Below are 18,823 nucleotides of genomic sequence, written 5' to 3' on the forward strand. Positions count from 1 at the left end.
CCAAGTTTTTCTTAAATGTTAAAAGCGAGCCCGCATTTACCACTTCATCTGGCAGCTCATTCCACACTCCCACCACTCTGTGTGTGAAGAAGCCCCCCCCAATGTTCCCTTTAAACTTTTCCCCCTTCACCCTTAACCCATGTCCTCTGGTTTTTTTCTCCCCTAGCATCAGTGGAAAAAGCCTGTTTGCATTCACTCTATCTGTACCCATCATAATTTTATATACCTCTATCAATCTCCCCTCATTCTTCTACGTTCCAGGGAATAAAGTCCTAACCTATTCAACCTTTCTCTGTAACTCAGTTTCTCAAGTCCCAGCAACATCCTTGTAAACCTTCTCTGCACACTTTCAACCTTATTAATATCCTTCCTGTAATTTGGTGACAAAATGTCATTGTGGAAAAAGAACTAACACTTGGACACGGAGGGAGATCGCTTCAGAACGCCTTTATTGGAGCATGATATCATGGAGAGCTCATCCTCCTAAAAGCGGAGTTCGTGAGACTCTGTCTGACAATGGGTCACGCTCTTATTTATATCTGAAGCATATGAGAGAAAAACACATAATCAGAATGAAGATCTTCGATGGCAGTTCTGCTGAGTAGCAAAGTTGCAGGATATGTCCCTGAGTAGTTTCACATTTACTTCAGTGTTAATTTCTCAAAAGAGTATATCAGACAGGCTAGAAGAGTATATCAGACATGTGATGATTCTTTGAACAACAAATACAAACATGGTTATTTTAATCAGCCTGACTGAAAGACACATTGTCAGCAGACAGAGTACATTAGTCACAGTAGACTTTGATATTACATTTAAAGATCATTAACCCTTCCTTGCTCAATACAGTGTCAGCTCTGGATATTTTCTTCCACACCAAAAGTGCACACAATACTCCAAATTCGGCCTCACCAATGCCTTACACAACCTCACCATAACATTCCAACTCATATGCTCAATACTTTAATTTATAAAGGCTAATATACCAAAAACTGTCTTTACGACCCTATCTACCTGTGACACCACTTTTAGGGAATTTTGTATCTATATTCCCAGATCCCTCTGTTCAACTGCACTCCTCAGTACCCTACCATTTGCCTTGTATATTCTATCTTGGTTTGTCCTTCCAAAGTGCAATACCTCACATTTGTCTGTATTAAACTCCATCTGCCATTTTTCAGCCCATTTTTCCAGCTGGTCCAAATCCCTCTGCAAGCTTTGAAAACCTTTCTCACTGTCCATTACACCTCCAATTTTTGTATCATCAGCAAATTTGCTGATCCAATTTATACTATCATCCAGATCATTGATATAGATGACAAATAACAATGTACCCAGCACTGATCCCTGTGGCACACCACTAGTCACAGGCCTCCACTCAGAGTAGCAATCCTCCACTACCACTCTCTGGCTTCTCTCATTGAGCCAATATTTAATCCAATTTACTACCTCACCATGTATACCTAGTGACTGAATCTTCCTAACTAACCTCCCATGCGGGACCTTGTCAAAGGCCTTACTGAAGTCCATGTAGACAACATCCACTGCCTTCCCTACATCCACTTTCCTGGTAACCTCCTCGAAAAACTCTAATAGATTTGTTAAACATGACCTACCACGCACAAAACCATGTTGACTCTCCCTAATAAGTCCCTGTCTATCCAAATACTTGTAAATCCTATCTCTTAGTTCTCCTTCCAATAACTTACCTACTACCGACGTCAAACTTACCGGCCTGTAATTTCCCGGATTACTTTTAGAGCCTTTTTTAAGCAATGGAACAACCATTCTGTACACAAGATTGTGTACTTGGATTAGTCCTGGAGATAGAACAAGGATTCAAATAGATTTCACTACCATCAATGAATGCTTTAGAAATAATATCACAAATTCTAAAGCCTACCCAGGAGCAGACTGTGGTTCAGATCACCATCCAGTAACAGCTACCATCAAAACAAAATTAAAGAAGCTGAAACTTGGAAAAAAGAGAAAGTTTATGTTGGGAGAACTTAAAAATGATAGCATACTTAAGCAACAATTCAAAACAGCTGTAGAAGAACACCTCAATGAAAACGAAATAACACCTATTTGGGACAAATTTAAATATGTTATACAGCAATCAGCAGAGGATATAATCCCAGTACAAGAAATCCAACACACCAACAAGGGGTGGATAACCCAAGAAATTCTAGATCTGATAGAACAAAGAAGGTTAGTGAAGAATAATGAAGTGCAATACAGAGCTAGACAGACAGACCAGACAGTTGTGCAATATTGCAAAGGAAGAATGGCTGAATCAAAAATGCAATGAAGTAGAAAGCCATATTAGCAACAGCAAAGAAATGCACCAGAAAATTAAGGAAATTACTGGAATTAAGAAAACCTCCTCTACAGGATGCACAAGAGCAGCAGACAGATTCATACTAACAGAACCAGATAAAGTACATGTGAGAGGTAGGTTCAGTATATAGAGCAGCTTTTTGAAGATAACAGAGGGGAACCCCAGATATTAAACACCCTAATTCTGGCCCACCTATTACCAAAGAAGAAATAACTAAAGCAATGAAAATCATGAAACATGGTAAAGCCACTGGACCTGATGAAATTTCAGTGGAAATGATACAAGCCCTAAAAGATCTGGACCTAGATGTTCTTTTTGAACAGTTTAATGACATATACGAGTCTGGTGTATTGCCTGATGATCTCTTGAAATCAATATTTATAACTGCCCAAAATTCCTGGAACTATTGACTGCAAAAATTATAGAACAATCAGTCTTATGAGTCACATAATAAAGATTTTGTTAAGAATTATTCTGAGTCAAATTAAAAACAAATTAAGGCCAGAAACTTCTAAACTGCAATATGGGTTTATTGAGGATAGAGGAACTAGGAATGCAATTTTCATACTATGAATGCTTTCAGAAAGGGCAATTGAATATAAAAATGATGTCCTTTTAGGTTTTATTGATTTCACTAAAGGAAAAATTATTTCAAATTCTCGCTAAACTAAACATTGATGGAAGGGACCAACAACTGCTTCAAAATTTATATTGGAATCAAATGGCGGCGGTAAAAACTGATGATAATATAAGCAGTTCGACTAAAATTCAGAGGAGTTAGACAGAGATGCATTGCCTCACCGGACTTATTTAATATCAATAGTGAAATGAATAGTGAAATATATCTCAGAGATATAGAAGACCTAGATGGGATAAAAATTGGAGGTGTTAACATCATCAATATAAGATATGTAAATGATACCACCCTAATAGGAAGTGCTGCAGAAGACCTACAAATTCTCCTAGACAAAGTGTACAAACAAGAGCAGATTTTGGTCTATCAACTGTAAAAAAAAAACACCAAATGTATGGTAATATCAAAACAGCAGGATACTCCCAATTGCTAATTGTACATCGGTAACCAAGAGATTGAACAAAAGACCTGCTTTTATTACCTTGGCAGCTTTGTATCACAAGATGCTAAAAGTAGAAATAAAAAGAAGAATTGCCATTGCCAAAACCAACTTCCAAAAAATGAAACCCATTTTTACCAACAGACACATTTCTATGACAACAAGGCTTTGGCTACATGTTACATCTGGTCAATCTTGCTGTATGCTTCTGAAACATGGACTATAACATCAGAACTCCAAAGAAACTTAGAAGCAACAGAAATGTGGTTTCTTAGAAGAATGCTGAAAATATCACATAGAGATAGAGTAACTAATGAGACAGTACTCCAATGTGCCCATACAAAAAGATCTTTAATGAGAACATTAAACGAGAGGAAACTTAAATTCCTGGGCCATGTCATCAGAAAGGGAGAAACAGAATCCCTTACATTACAAGGCCGTATGCCTGGGAAACACGGAAGAGGAAGGCAAAGAAGAAAATAGATGGACACCATGAAAGAACTAACAAATCTAAATGTGTGAGATATCATTGACGCTGCAAGGGATCATTCGATGTGGACAGCCACGATCGCCCAAGCGTGTAATGCGCAAGATACATGAAGTAGTAGTAGTAGTAATTGTGCACAAACCATTTAAACTGTCTAGTCCCATTGACAAACATCCGGACCTCCAACTTCACTTAAACTTTGAAAATGCATCAGTTGCACAGGCAGCTCATTCCATACTCTCATGACCCTCCGAGTGAAGAGATTTTCCATCATGTTCCCCTTAAACTGTTCAGCCTATGACCTCTAGTTGTCGTCCCACCCAACCTCAATGGAAAAACCCTGCTTGCATTTACCCTTTCTATAAACCTCATAATTTTCTACATTCCACGGAATAAAGTCCTAACCTATTCAATCTTTCCGTATAACTCAGGTCCTCCAGTCCCAGCAACATCTTTCTCTGTACTCTTTCAACCTTATTTACATTTTTCCTCAAGGTAGGTGACCAAAACTGCAGAAAATACTCCAAATTAAGCCTAACATCTTATAAAACATCAACATAGCATCCCATCTCCTGTATTCAATATTTCGATTTATGAAGGCCAATGTGCAAAAACTTCCTTTACAACCCTATCTACCAGTGCCACCACTTTCAATGAATTATGGACCTGTACTGCCAGATCCCTTTGTTCTACTGGAATACTCAGCGCCCTACCGTTCACTGTGTAAGACCTACCCTGGTCGGCCCTACTGAAGTGCAGCACCTCGCACTTGTCTGCGTTAAGTTCTATCTGCCATTTTTCAGCCCATTTTTCTAACTAGTCCAGATCCCACTGCAAACTCCGATAGTTTTCCTTGCCATCCACTACATCCCTAATCTTGGTGTCATTTGCAAATTTGCTGATCCAGTTAAGCACATTATCATCCAGATCATTGATATATGACAAACAACAACAGACCCTGCAACCCTCCACTGGTCACTGGCCTCCAGTCAGAGTGGCAACCATCTACTACCACTTTCTGGCTTGTCCCACAAAGCCAATGTCTAATCCAATTTATCTCATCTTGAATGCCAAGTTACTGAATTGATCAACCTCCCATGCAGGACCTTGTCAAATACCTTGCTAAAGTCTAGGTAGACAACATCCACTGCTTTGCCTTCCATCAACTTTCCTGGTAACTTCCTCAGAAGTCTCCATAACATTGGTTAGACATTATGTACCATGCACAAAACCACAGAACAACATTAGCTATTCTGCAATCTTCTGCAAAGGAAGACTTAAATACCTTTGCTAGGGCCTCTACACTTGTCTCCCACAGGGTCCTTGTCTAGTCTTGCAGATTTATCCACCCTAATATGTCTCAAGACAGCAAACACATCCTCCTCTGTAATCTGTAAAGGGTTCATGACTTAGCTGCTGTTTTGCCTCACTTTTATAGACTCTTTGTCCGTCTCCCAAGTAACCTGAGGTGCAAAAAATCCATTTAAGATCTCTCCCATTTCTTTTGGCTCCACGCTTAGACCACCATTCTGATTTCCCAGAAGAACAATATTGTTGCTTACAATCATTTTACTCTTAACATATCTCTAGAATCCCTTAAGGTTCTCAGCTTCTATGGTAGGGCAACTTCATGCCTTCTTACAGCCCTCCTGATTTCTTTCTTAAGTGTCCTCTTACATTTCTTATACTCCTTAAGTACCTTATTTATTCCTACTCACCTATACCTGTTTATGCACCTTTTTTTCCTTAACTAGGGCCTCAATATCAATTAAAAATCAAAGTTCCATAACCTGTTATCCTTACCCTTTATTCTGACAGGCACAGACAAGCTTTATACTCCAAATTTCAGTTTTGAGGGCCTCCTACTTACCAAGTACACCTTTGCCAGAAAACAGCCTGTCCCAATCCACATTTGCCAGATCATTTCTGATACCATCAAAATTGGCCTTTCTCCAATTTAGTATCTCAACCCACAGACCAGAACTATCCTTTTCTATATTTATTTTGAAATGAATGGCGTTATGATCACTAGTTATAAAATGCTCCCCTACGCAAACTTCTGTCACCTGCCCTGTTTCATTCCCTCATAGATCATCAAATACTGCACACTCTCTCATTGGGACTTCTATGTACTGATTAAGGAAACTTTCCTGAACACTTCTTCAAACTCTATCCCATCTAGTCCTTTTACAGTATGGGGTTTTCAGTCAATATGTGTAATGTTTAAATCACCTCCTATAGCAACCTCATTTCTTGCAATAGTCTGTGATCTCTCTGCAAATTTGTTCCTCTAGATCCCGCAGACTGTTAGGTGGTCTACAATATAGCACCATTAATGTGGTCGTTCCTTTCTTATTCCTCAGTTCTACCCACAAAGCCTCATTAGACAAGTTCTCCAGTCTATCCTGACTGGGCACTGCTGTGACATTTTCTCTGACTAGTAAAGTAATGTCACCCCTCCACCCTTTAATCCTTCACATTCTGTCATGTCTAAAACAGCAGAACCCTGGAACACTGAACTGCCAGTCCTGTCCCTTCTGCAATCAAGTCTTACTAATGACCACAATATCATAATTCCATGTGTTGACCTGTAATCCATCTCATAATGATCTTGTACTTTATCATTTACCTACACTACAATTTTTTTTTAGTAGCTTTTACACTTTATTCTGCATTGTTGCTGTTTTACCTTATTGTAGCTCAATGCACCATGTAATGGTTTGATCTGTATAAACCATATGTGAGACAAGCTTTACACTGTATGTGACAATAATACCAAAAGACTCCTCTGGGCTTCACTCATTTGCAGTCACTTTTTACTCAGAAAATAATTTTGATCATAATTCATTTTACCAAAGAGTATGACTTCAAGGAGATGAGTTATACAGCTCTCATTACATGCACATGCAGGTCAACTCTTTGGGTGATTATGCAGAAAGTTTGAAGTTGATAACTCATCTCCTTCTACCTTAGGCCATGAACTTTTCAATCACCCCTGCTGTGGACACTTTCTGGAGGTCCAAGATCTGTATGCTCCATGACTGCTGGACTAAGTGTGTAAATGTAGGAGGGGACTATGTTGAAAAATAAATGTGCTAGGTTTTCTAAAATTGACTCCTTCTACCTTAGGCCACGAACTTATCAATCACCCCTCATATTTGAAATCAGCAGCAAAGTTGGGAACTTTACATTTTGCTTCTTCCCCCAGGACAGCAATGTAAATAATTAACAAATGAAGGTCAAGTCACTGGAATACACCACTAGTTACATTCTTCCAGACAATAAAAAAATTACCCATTTATATCAACTTTTCTTACATGATGGTCAGATCTCAATCCACCCTGACATAAGAAGAAAAATACCTTGGGCTCTAAGTTTATGTAGCAGCCTACTGTACACCACCTTGTCAAATGTCTTTTGGAAATCTAAATATACTATGTCTACCGGTTCCTCTCTAACAAATCTCCTCAGCATACCCTCAAAGAGTTTGAGAAAATTTGTCATACACAATTTACTTTTCACAAAATTATACTGACCACGTTTGATTATATTATAGGAGAGAGAGAGAGAGAGAGAGAGGAAAGAGTGGGAGGGAGTGGGAGGGAGAGAGGAAAGAGAGAGAGGAAAGAGAGAGAGGAAAGAGAGAGAGGAAAGAGGAGAGAGGAAAGAGGAGAGAAAAGAGAGAGAGAGGAAAAAGAGAGAGCGGAAAGAGAGGAAGAGAGAAAAAAGAGGAAAGAGAGAGAAAAGAGAGAAAAAGAGAGAAAAAGAGAAAAGAGAAAAGAGAGAAAAAGAGAGAAAAGAGAGAGAGAGAGAGAGAGAAAGAGGGGGGGAGGGCGAGAAATGCGCATGCGTAGACAATAAATCAATGTCCAGTGCTAAGGGGTGTCACTGCTCTAAAAGAAATAGATCCATACATTACACTTCCCTATCACATGCAAGTTCTCTCAAAAACTTTTCCCTCCCTTCTCATGAGCTTTTTAGTCTTTCACTACTGAATCCAAAATACTTTCCTGCCTGCTGGCTTGCTACCAGTCCTTACGATTGATATCCCTATAGTTTAATTTAACATTACCCTTAAGCCCTTTTTTAACTTCAGATTGTGCCACTTTTTTTTGAAACAAAGTCCTTTTTTCCAATTGGGATAAAATCCTGCTGAGCGTTATGGACCAGCCGTTTGAATATCTACGAATGATCGTCTTCTGAATTGGCTCTTACTCATTTCTCTAGTTTACATTCGACAACTCCACCTTCATACCATAATAATTGCTCTGATTTAAGTTGAAGGCAGTTTTGATTCTAAGCTGTTCACCTTCAAACTGCACTCTGTTGTGCTGTTGCTACCATCCCCTAGGGGTCTATGGATCCTCTTGGTTAATGGTAGGGATCCATGTCATAAAAAAAAGTTAAGAAACCCTGTGACAGAGGAGGATTTTTAACAAGATCTTTTATTAGTCCTTTCTCATTACTCTTGACCCAATCTGAAATGCCTTGTCCCTAGAAAGCTCCATAACATAAGGTTATACGATGCAATCACTGGCACACTCCACAGATTCTTCCTTTACAATATTCTCGTCAGCTCAATTTCTCCAATCAAGATGTGGATTAAAATATGCCATGACAATTGCAGTTCACTTCAAGCATATTTGCCCATTTACTCTTTGCCTTATCAAGAGGCCATATTTTAGAGGCCTATAGATTATTCCCACCCAAGTCTTCTCTCTCCTGCTTTCATGATTTCAACCCAAACTAAGTCTACATTACTCTCTACTTCCGATACATTATGACTCAACACCATTCTGATACCTTCCTTATTGACAGCACTATCCTTCCTTCTTTCTCTTTCAGCCTGTTCTTTTGGAACATCATATAACCTGGAAGACTGAGTACATAGTCCTGGTCACCATGAAAACGATTCTCCATAATGATATTAGATCACACTCATGTGTTAAACTCAAGAGATTCTACAGATGCTGGAAGTGCAGAGTAACTCACAAAAGATGCTGGATGAACTCAGTGGGTCAGGCAGCATTTACGGTAAGGAAAACACAGCCAACGTTTTGGGCCGAGACCCTTCATTAGGAGTAGAAAGGAAGGGGGAAGAAGCCAGAATAAGGTTGGGGGGGGGGTAAGGCAAGGAGTACAAGCCGGAAGGTGAGAGATGAAACCGGATAAGGAAGATGATAGGTGGGTTGAAGTGAAAAGCTGGAGGTGATAGATGGAAAACGTAACAAGCTGAAGAAGAGACGGGAGGGATTTCCTAGTGGCCAACCATTTAAATTCCCTCCTCATTCCCATATGTTGGTTGATGGCTGCCTCTATTGCCATGATAAGATCACTCACAGATTGGAGGAGCAATATCTCATGTTCCACCTGAATAATCTCCAATCTGATGGCATGAACAACCATTTATACCACAAGATACAGGAGCAAAACCAGGCCATTTGGCCTATCGAGTCTGTTCTGCCATTTCACCATGGCTGATCCAATATTTCTTATTCCCAATCTCCTGCCTTCTCCCTGTATGCCTTCATTCCCCGACCAATCAAGAACCTATTAAGCTCTGTTTTAAATATACATAAAGACTTGGCCTCCGCAGCTGTCTATGGCAACAAATTCCACAGATTCACCACTCTCAGGCTAAGGAAATACCTCCTCATCTTCCCTCTAAAAGAATATCCCTCTATTCTGAGGTTGTGTTCTCTGGTCTGAGACTCTCCTACCACAGGAAACATCCTCCCCACATCCAGTCTATCAAAGCCTTTCACCATGAAAATAGGTTTCAATGAGGTCACCCTTCATTCTCCTGAATGCCAGGGAGTACAGGCCCAGAGCCATCAAATACTCTTCATATGACAAGCCATTCAATCCTGGAACCCGCTCCAGTTTCAGCACATCCTTTCTAAAATAAGGGACCCAAATTCTGCACACTATACTCCAAATAAGGCCTCACCAGTGCTTTATAAAGTTTCAACAATACATCCTCTAGTCCTATTCTAGTCCTCTTGAAAAGAAAGTTAACATTGCTTTTGCCTTCCCCATCATTGACTAAACTAGCAAATTAACCTTTAGGGAACCTTGCACAAGGATTTCCAAGTCCCTTTGCATCTCGTTTTTTTTTGCATTTTTTATCCAATAGCCAGCACTTTCATTTCTTCTACCAAAGTGCATGACCATGCACTTTATTCCATTTGCTAATTCTTCGTCCATACTCCAAATCCATCTAAGTCCAAATCCATCAAAACTACCTTCCCCTCCACCTATCTTCAAATCGTCTGCAAACTCTGCAATAAAGCCATCAACTCCATTGTCAAAATCATTGACATATAACGTAAAAAAAGATCAGTCCCAACACAGACCCCTGTAGAACATCATTAGTCATTGACAGCCAATCTGAAAAGACTCCCTTTATTTCCACTCTTTGCCTCCTGCCAATCAGCCAATGCTTTATCTATGCTAGAATCTTTCCTCTAATACCATAGGCTCATAGCTTGTTAAGCAGCCTCATGCATGGCACCTTGTCAAAGGCCTTCTGAAAATCCAAATACATAACATTATCCAATTCTCCTTTGTCCATCCTGCTTGTTATTTCTTCAAAGAATTCCAATAGATTTATCAGGCAAGATTTTCCCTTAAGGAAACCATGCTGACTACACCCAATTTTATCATATGCTTCCAATTACCCTGAGACCTCATCCTTAGTAATTGACTCCAACATCTTCTTAACCACTGAGGTCAGACTAACTGGCCCATAGTTTCCTTTCTTCTGCCCCTCTCCCTTCTTGAAGAATAGAGTGACATTTGCAATTTTCCAGTCTTCTGGAACCATTCCAGAATCCAGTGATTCCTGAAAGATCATTAATAAGGTTTTCATGATCTACTTAGTCACCTCTTTCAGAACTCTGGGGTGTACACTATCTGGACTTGCCTACCTGCAGTCCTTTCAGTTTCCTAAGAATCTTTATCCTAGTAATGGTAACATCACACACTTGATGACTCAGACCTGCAACTTCCACCATACTGCTAGTGTCTTCCACAGTGGTGACTGATCCAAAAAACTTACTTAGTCCATCTGCCATTTCCTTGTCCCCCATTATTACCTCTCCAGCAGTCCGACATCCACTCTTGCCTGTCCTTTACACTTAATGTATCTGAAGAAACTTCTGGTATCCTCCTTCATATTATTGTCCAGCTTACTTTCTGATTCCATCTCTACCTTCTAAATTACTTCTTTAGTTACCTTCTGTTGGTTCTTAAAAGATTGCCAATCCTCTAACTCTCACTCATTTTTGCTCTATTATATGCCGCCTTTTTGGCTTTTATGTTGGCTTTGACTTCTCTTCTTAGCCACTGTTGGTGTCATCTTTCTTCCTCTTGCTGGTGTCTTCTTCCTCTTTGGGATGTATACATCATGTGCCTTCCAAATTGCTTTCAGAATTCTAGCCATTGTTGCTCTGCCATCATCCCTGCCAGTGTTTTGTTCCAACCAATTCTGACCAACTCCTCTCTCATGCCTCTGTAATTCCCTCCATCCCACTGCAACACTGATACATCTGACGTTAGCTTCTCCCTCTCAAATTTCTGGGTGAATTCGATCATATTATGATCACTGCCCCCAAGGATTCTTTTACTTTAAGCTCTAGTCAATTCTGGTTGATTGCACAACACCCAATCCAGAATAGCTGATCTTCTAGTAGGCTCAACCATGAACTGCTCTACAGAGCCATCTCGTAGGCACACAGAAATTAACCCTCCTGTTATCCAGCACCATCTGATTTTCCCAATCTACCTGCACATTGAAGTCCCCCATGACTATTGTAACATTGCCCTTTTGGCACGCATTTTCTATCTCGCATTGTAATTTGTAGGCACCATTCTTACTACTCTTTGGGGGTCTGTATATAACTCCGATCAGATAGTTTTTACCCTTGTAGTTCCTCAGCTCTATCCACAATAATTCAACACCTTCTGACCTTTTGTCACCTCTTTCTAATAATTGTATTTCATTTTTTATAACCAAGAGCAATGCTGCCCCCTCTGCCTTCCTGCTCATCCTTTCAATACAATATAACCATATAACAATTACAGCACAGAAACAGGTAATCTCGGCCCTTCTAGTCCGTGCCAAACGCTTACTCTCACCTAGTCCCACTGACCCACACTCAGCCCATAACCCTCCATTCCTTTCCTGTCCATATACCTATCCAATTTTACTTTAAATGACAATATCAAACCTGCCTCTCCCACTTCTACTGGTATGTATGTTTCTTTGGACATTAAGCTCCCAGATATAATCTTTCAGCCATGATTCACTGATGCCTACAACATCATATCTGCCAATCTGCAACTGTGCTGCAAGTTCATCTACCTTATTCTGTGTACTGAGCACATTCAAATAAAATACCTTCAGTTCTGTATTCACTTTTTCAATTTTGTCCACCTTTTACACTGCAACTTGTCCTGTTGATTACAAACATGCCCTATCAACAGCCTCTCCCCACTACACATTGCCTCTGTTTGTAAAGCAGTTACCTCATCTTCAGCACTATTACCCAACTTTCCTACAATATTTCCTTTGAGATATAGGCAGCTCAGGACACTAGTTGTAGCATGATTCCTAACTTTGTCTGATGGCTTACCAACATCTGCCTCCATAACCTCTCCAGTAACTGTTCTGACACTCTGGTTCCCACCCCCTTCAACTCCAGTTTAAACCCCATCATGTAGCATTAACAAACCTTCCCACTAGGATATTAGTCTCCCTCCAGTTCAAGTGCAAATCGTCCCTTCTGATTAGGTTCCACCTTCCCTGGAAGAGAGCCCAATGATTAAAAAATCTTATGCCCTCCCTCCTACATCAACTCCTTAGCCACATATCAAACTGTATAACTTTCATATTCTAGCCTCACTAGCACGTGGCATGGGTAGCAATCCTGAGATCACAACCCTGGAGGTCCTGCCCTTTAATTTAGCACCTAACTTTGTGCCTCCTTATTTAGAATCTTATCACTCATCCTACCCATGACGTTGGTACTTGCATGGACCACAACTTTTGGCTGTCCACCCTCACACTTAAGAATGCTGAGGACTTGATCTGAGACATTCCAGAGTTTGGTACCTGGGAGGAAACATACCATCTCGTTCTCACCAACAGAACCTCCTGTTCATTCCACTAACTAACAAATCACCTCACCATAACGTGCCTTTTCTCCTCCCCTGCCCTTTCCCTTCTGCGTCACAAAGGCAGACTCAGTGCCAGAAACCTGGCCACAGTGACTTTCTTCTGTTAGGTCATCCAAAGTGATATACCTGTTATTGAGAGGGATGGCCACAGGGATACTCTGCACTGGCTCCTTACCCCTTTCCCCTTCCTGACTGTCACCCTATTTCCTGTATTCTGCTTCTTTACAGGTCCTATCACCCCAGTCTCCTGAATGATCCAGAGTTCATCCAGATCCAGCTGCAACTCCTTAAGACGGTTTGTTAGAAGCTGCAGCGGGATGCACTTCTCGCAGCTGCAGTCGTCAGGGACACTGGAGGTCTCCTTGCTTTCCCACAAGAGGAGCATTTCACTACCCTGCCTGGCATCCTCACTGTCCTAGCTGAGCAGAGATAAAGAAGGGAATGGAAAAATCAATCCTGAGCTTTTCTTCCCTTTGCTTTCTCTGAGTGAAGTCTCTCTTCACTGAAGCCTTAAAGAGCTAAAGCCTCAAGATCACCACTCTTGACTATGTCCATTCAGAAAACGGCCACCGCACTTGCCCCTGCTTTCCTTTAATTTGCTCTGGCTAATCAATCCCAAACGCCAACTGGCTGCTGGCCATGACCCACTGCTACCTTTTTATCCTCAGGCAGAGGACCTGATAAAGTTCCCTCCTCTCCAAACTTCTGACATCCAGATTGACTGCTGGTCAAAGCACTTTTTCTTTAACTTCTGGTAATTTTTACCCTCTCTTCTCTTCTCTTTTTCCATTCCCCATTCTGGCTCCCCTTTACCCCTTCTCTTCTCTTGTTGCCCCTTCTCCTTCCCTTTCTCCTATGGCCCACTCTCCTATCCTATTAGTTTCCTTCTTCTTCTTTAGCCCTTTACCGTTCCCACCTATCAACTCCCAGCTTCCCACTTTATCCCACCTCCCCTCACACCTGGCTTCACCTATCACTTTCTAGTATTTACTCCTACCCTTCCCCCACCTTCTATTCTCTTCCGTTCCAGCCGTGATAACGAGTCTCCAACCAGAAACATCGACTGTATATTCCTTTCCATAGATGCTGCTTGACCTGCTGAGTTCCTGCAACATTTTGTGTGTGGTACTCATGTGCTGCTACTTATGCCATTAGCTCATCTGTCGTCTCTCTTATCAGAAACACCACGTCCACTCAAAAAAAGACCACTAAGCCTTGATATGTAAAAAAAAATTCTGTGCTGCAACCTTTTGCTTACATTCTCTGCACCATCCTGTCAATTGCTAATTGTTAATTGTACCCTCACTATCCTTTGCCAGCTCTCATTTTCCTTTTGATTTACTAAACATTGTATTCATGGAACCTTCTGACCTTCTAGTTAGATTGAAGCTCCATTGAAAAAAAATGCTATTTTGCATTTTTCCAGGACACTGGTCCCAGCACACTTCAGGTGAAACCAATCCTAATGGACTGGGCTCTCTCCTTCCCAAATATTAGAGTAATATAAAACAAAAAAAAGGTGCCCTTCAGCTCAACTGGTCCACCTTACTAAGATTCCCATTTGCCCTCTAAAACTTTCCTATACATGTACCTGTCCAATTACTTTTTAAATATTGTTATTATACTGGTGGCCGTGTCCTATGAAATATGGCTCACATTACTCCACACATTTACCTCCCTGATCCTCTTTCCTTGTCCTACCTATACTGACCCACATCCATGAATCACAGCTGGATCCCCCTCCTCCTAATCTAAGTCCTTTGCCGGCCAGAAGGTGCTGATGGATTTTTTTGTGGTAGGAATAAACACATAATTTTGAGCACTTAATATTAGATAACATTGTTAAAACATTCTTCATTGAAAGTGCAACACTTTGAGCTGTTTATGTTTACAAGAGATGCTAAATACGACTATTTAATTTTGCACCTTTTTTTTAAAAACTATGAGCAAGAATTTTCTCTGCATCCTGAGTTTGTACACGGAGTCAAATTTCAAAGCAACCTCAGCCTCATCCGCTAACTGCTTTTTCTCTTTGCAGAAGGAATCCATTTTCAACACATGATTTCCATATTTTGCATTTAGTTGCGAGACATTTGCTGAGAAAATTGGCCAAATGGTTTCTTGTGATCTTTTAATTGACCTTTCTGCAATGGAAGCTGGGATCTCTCTGACTGAGCTTCCCTGAGCAATACTTTCCTTATTTCGGTCCAGACATCAGTTTATCAAATCAGCACACATTCTCAGAAGCTGCAATGTTGTAAATCCTGGGGAATAACCAAGAATGTTTACTGCAGCTAGCACCAGTATTTCTAAATGGTGCTATTGCAGATAAGAAGTTACCCAAAATAAGTTTATGCTGTGATTATAAAATATTATAGCCCCTAACAATCAAACACACAATTTAACACTCAACTGATCAGCAGAGGTTCCTTTGAAAAGTCATACAATTGTCTGTACAGGAAACAGCCAAGTCAATAGGGATATTGCTAGATCCTATGATAAACTGAAATTTCAGCAAGACATAATCTAGTTTCTGTGGATCAGGAAGAGTTTTCTTCAATTGAGGCAAGCTCTTGGAAGAAGGCAAACAGAGATGATTACACATGCCCTCTTACAATTGGTGCCAGAACGTGTGGCATCACTTGCAAGCTGCCCCCAGCACACTCTTTGGTGTGTTGGTTGTTAATGCTTCAGTATTTCGATGTACACATGAAAAATAAACCCAAATCTTGAGAATTTGGTCAAAGGTGAAGAATCGTATTTTCTGATCTCTTTAATGGACAGTCTGCTCAAAACAATTCATCGTCATTCGTACAACCATTTTCTGACAGAACATGTAGCAAGAAGCAAGTAGGAGATACAATTTAAAACACATGCATTTAATTAACTAAAAAGTCATAATCATTGCATTTAACTTGGCATCAAACTAATGAGTCTCATCCTGCTGACAGAATCTGAGCACTGAGATCTTCATCTTGGATCCCACATCTCTTTTGTAACCTGGAATTACAACTCTGAGAATGAAGCTCAAGACCAGGCTTTCTTTTTCATAATTGTCATGAGTATTGAAATATCAGAACATAGAATGAAATGCGTCATTTGTGTCCACAACCAACATTGCCAAAAGATGTGCAGTGTGCAGCCTGCAAGTGTCACTGGTGCCTGTGGCACCAACAAAGCATGCACACAGTTTACTAACACATATTCTGGAATGTGGAAAGAAATCAGAGAACTTGGAGATAACCCGCGAGGTCACAGGGAGAACATAAAAACTCCTTACAGACAGCAGTGGAAATTGAAACCTGGTTTTCTGAATGCTGACACTATACTTTTTCTAAGATCTGTTTTTGGTGCTTGCTTACAGCAAAACATGTGGCATGGTCTATGACTGTTACACAATTTTTGTGATTTCAATTTTTCATAGATGGGTGTAACAGTGATTATTAACCAAGACCTCCTTGCAGCATTGGATGTGGTCACACCAGATAAAGACCCCTGAGCAACAATATCCTTAAAATAGCTAGGCACTGGCTTGTGAAGCCCATGTACATTTTTTAAGAAGCTGTTACATTCTGAACCCTAATGAATAATTAAAACTTTAGATACAGTGCTTTGCAGATATTCCCCCAAGGCCTCCACCAGCAGTGCCCACAACTGCACAGAAATATGTCCTTCTGCCCTTTCATTTCATACCAATCATCAGTTATCTATTTATACAAATCCTAGTTTATTATAACACACACAAAATGCTGGAGGAACTCAGCAGGCCAGGCAGTATCTATGGAAAAAAGTACAGTCAATGTTTCAGGCCAAAGTTCTTCGGCAGGACAGGGTATCCCCACAATCGCCCATAATATCCAGTTAACCTACCAATCTGCAAGACTTTAGCACGTGGGTGGAAACCAGGGCATCCAGAGGCATCCTAGTAAGTACAGGGTGCCAAGAACAGAAGAATTGAAACCCATGAATTGGTATACTCACTTGGAAATCTATTGTGGGTCCTTTGACCACCTCAGTCAGTACAAAACTATTATTAGTTGCTGTAAGAAATTCCCAAAGTAGACGTCAGCTGCAGTCACAAAATCAGCTTTGTAAGACTGCAAAGGAATAATCACTAGCATCTTTGCTGTGCTCAGCCTCTGACCATTTACTGTCACCCAGTACTGATGCGGCCAGTTCAGTCCTTTCTGGTCAATGGCAACTCCCCAAGATTTTAACAAAGGGTGAATTCAGCAAAGCTTAAGACTCTTTCTTCCTGAATTAAAATAACAAGAGCTATTATGTGGCAGATAGGACCTTCCTACTTACTTTCCACTGTTAGCTTTGATATCATTTGCAAACATTTTAATTATAGCTCTTACATTATGTCAAGGTCATTGATATGCAATGCACCTTGTTTTTATTTCAGCATAATCTCACTACAAATAATCTTCTAGATACAACACAAGGAAACAGCATCTGGGGTAGGCCACTCTGCCCCTTAAGACTGCCCTAACATCAGCTGATCATCCCCTCTCCCCAACCTTAAATTCCCTGATCCTTCAAAAATTTACTCTTTAAATAGCCACAAATTTTGAGTGTCCAGAAACCTTCAGGGTAAAGAATTCCACAGATTAACCATCTTTTGCAAGAAGAAAACCCCTTAACCTCTATCCAGTTTCCAACCACTAGGCCAACATTTAAAATCCACACTTACTGCAAGGAATGCAATACCCTAATTGACTGTTACTTCAGCAAATTCATTTGGTTAGACATGAACTTCCATATTGATTGTCCTTGATTAATCAATTGCTTCCAAAAGAGGAAATAATAGTTTCTCAAGACATTTTTTAAACAATGAACACATCACAAATGTTTGTCCAACAGCCCTGTATTTGGTTTTCTAACAATAACAGACCAGAGGTCGTCCGGTCCCTTGGCCCTATGTCTGTTGCCATGACTGGAAAATAATGGTTAGCATCTTTGTTACTTCTACCCTTGCTTCTGATAACAGCCTGGGGTTCCTTATCAGGCAACTTATCTGCCATTAAAAGATCCAAAACACATTTAGGGCAGCATAGCAATTAGCATGATGATGTTACAGTTTAGAGCATCAGGGTTCAGAGTTCAATTCTGGTGCCATCTGCAAGATGCTTGTATGTTCTTCTGATTACAATGTGGGATTCCTCCAGGTGCTCCAGTTACTTCCCACAGTTAAAAGACATACTAGTTAATTGGCCATTGTAAATTGTCCTGTGGCTAAATAGGTGGGTTGCCGGGTGGTGCAGCTTTTTGGGCCAAAAGCCCTGTTCCGCACTGTATCTCTAACTAAAATACTTCCTCTTTTTCCACTGTTTACCTGCAAAGGTTTGATCAGTATCTTTGGTGAAGACATTGATCAGAAAATATAGGAAGCCAAATTACTTGATTGCAGACATTTTCATGACTTTCCAGGTTCACAATGAGAATAAGCTAAAGATGGTGCTCAGTTTCAGATTTCATCCATCAGTGCAAGGCATTATTGCTGGTTAAGTTGGCAGTGCACAAGACCTTCATCCAAACAGTGCCCCTTGAAAGTTTGGAGTTCTTTGACGTGCCAAAAATTCGAGCCCCAGCGTACAACATGCAAAACCAAAATATATTTGTTTATAGAGTGTGAGAGACAAGTTAAAAGAAGTGCCGATTGCGCTGAGATGATTCCCTCCAACTGAAGCTGTCAAACCACATGAGAAGTTACCAAGCATAGCCTCCGTTTATAGGAAT

At 40.4% G+C, this 18,823-nt stretch overlaps 1 protein-coding gene across 4 annotated transcripts in view; it reads right to left on the reverse strand.

Annotated features, from left to right (window-relative positions):
* The window catches only part of pde8b (phosphodiesterase 8B), a 272,856-nt gene that overhangs the window by 213,386 nt on the left and 40,647 nt on the right, over positions 1 to 18,823 (reverse strand). The window contains exon 1 of one of the 4 annotated variants that reach the window (XM_073048239.1): positions 17,063 to 17,166. The exons of 2 other annotated variants lie outside the window; for them this stretch is intronic. The gene's annotated coding sequence lies outside the window, so the exon portion shown is untranslated. Of the gene's footprint in view, positions 1 to 1,731; positions 1,762 to 17,062; positions 17,167 to 18,823 lie in introns of those variants that run through there. One more of the 4 variants, XM_073048237.1, reaches the window with a different exon arrangement.

Source organism: Hemitrygon akajei, chromosome 6 (genome assembly GCF_048418815.1).
Source record: "Hemitrygon akajei chromosome 6, sHemAka1.3, whole genome shotgun sequence".
NCBI classification, from domain to species: domain Eukaryota; kingdom Metazoa; phylum Chordata; class Chondrichthyes; order Myliobatiformes; family Dasyatidae; genus Hemitrygon; species Hemitrygon akajei.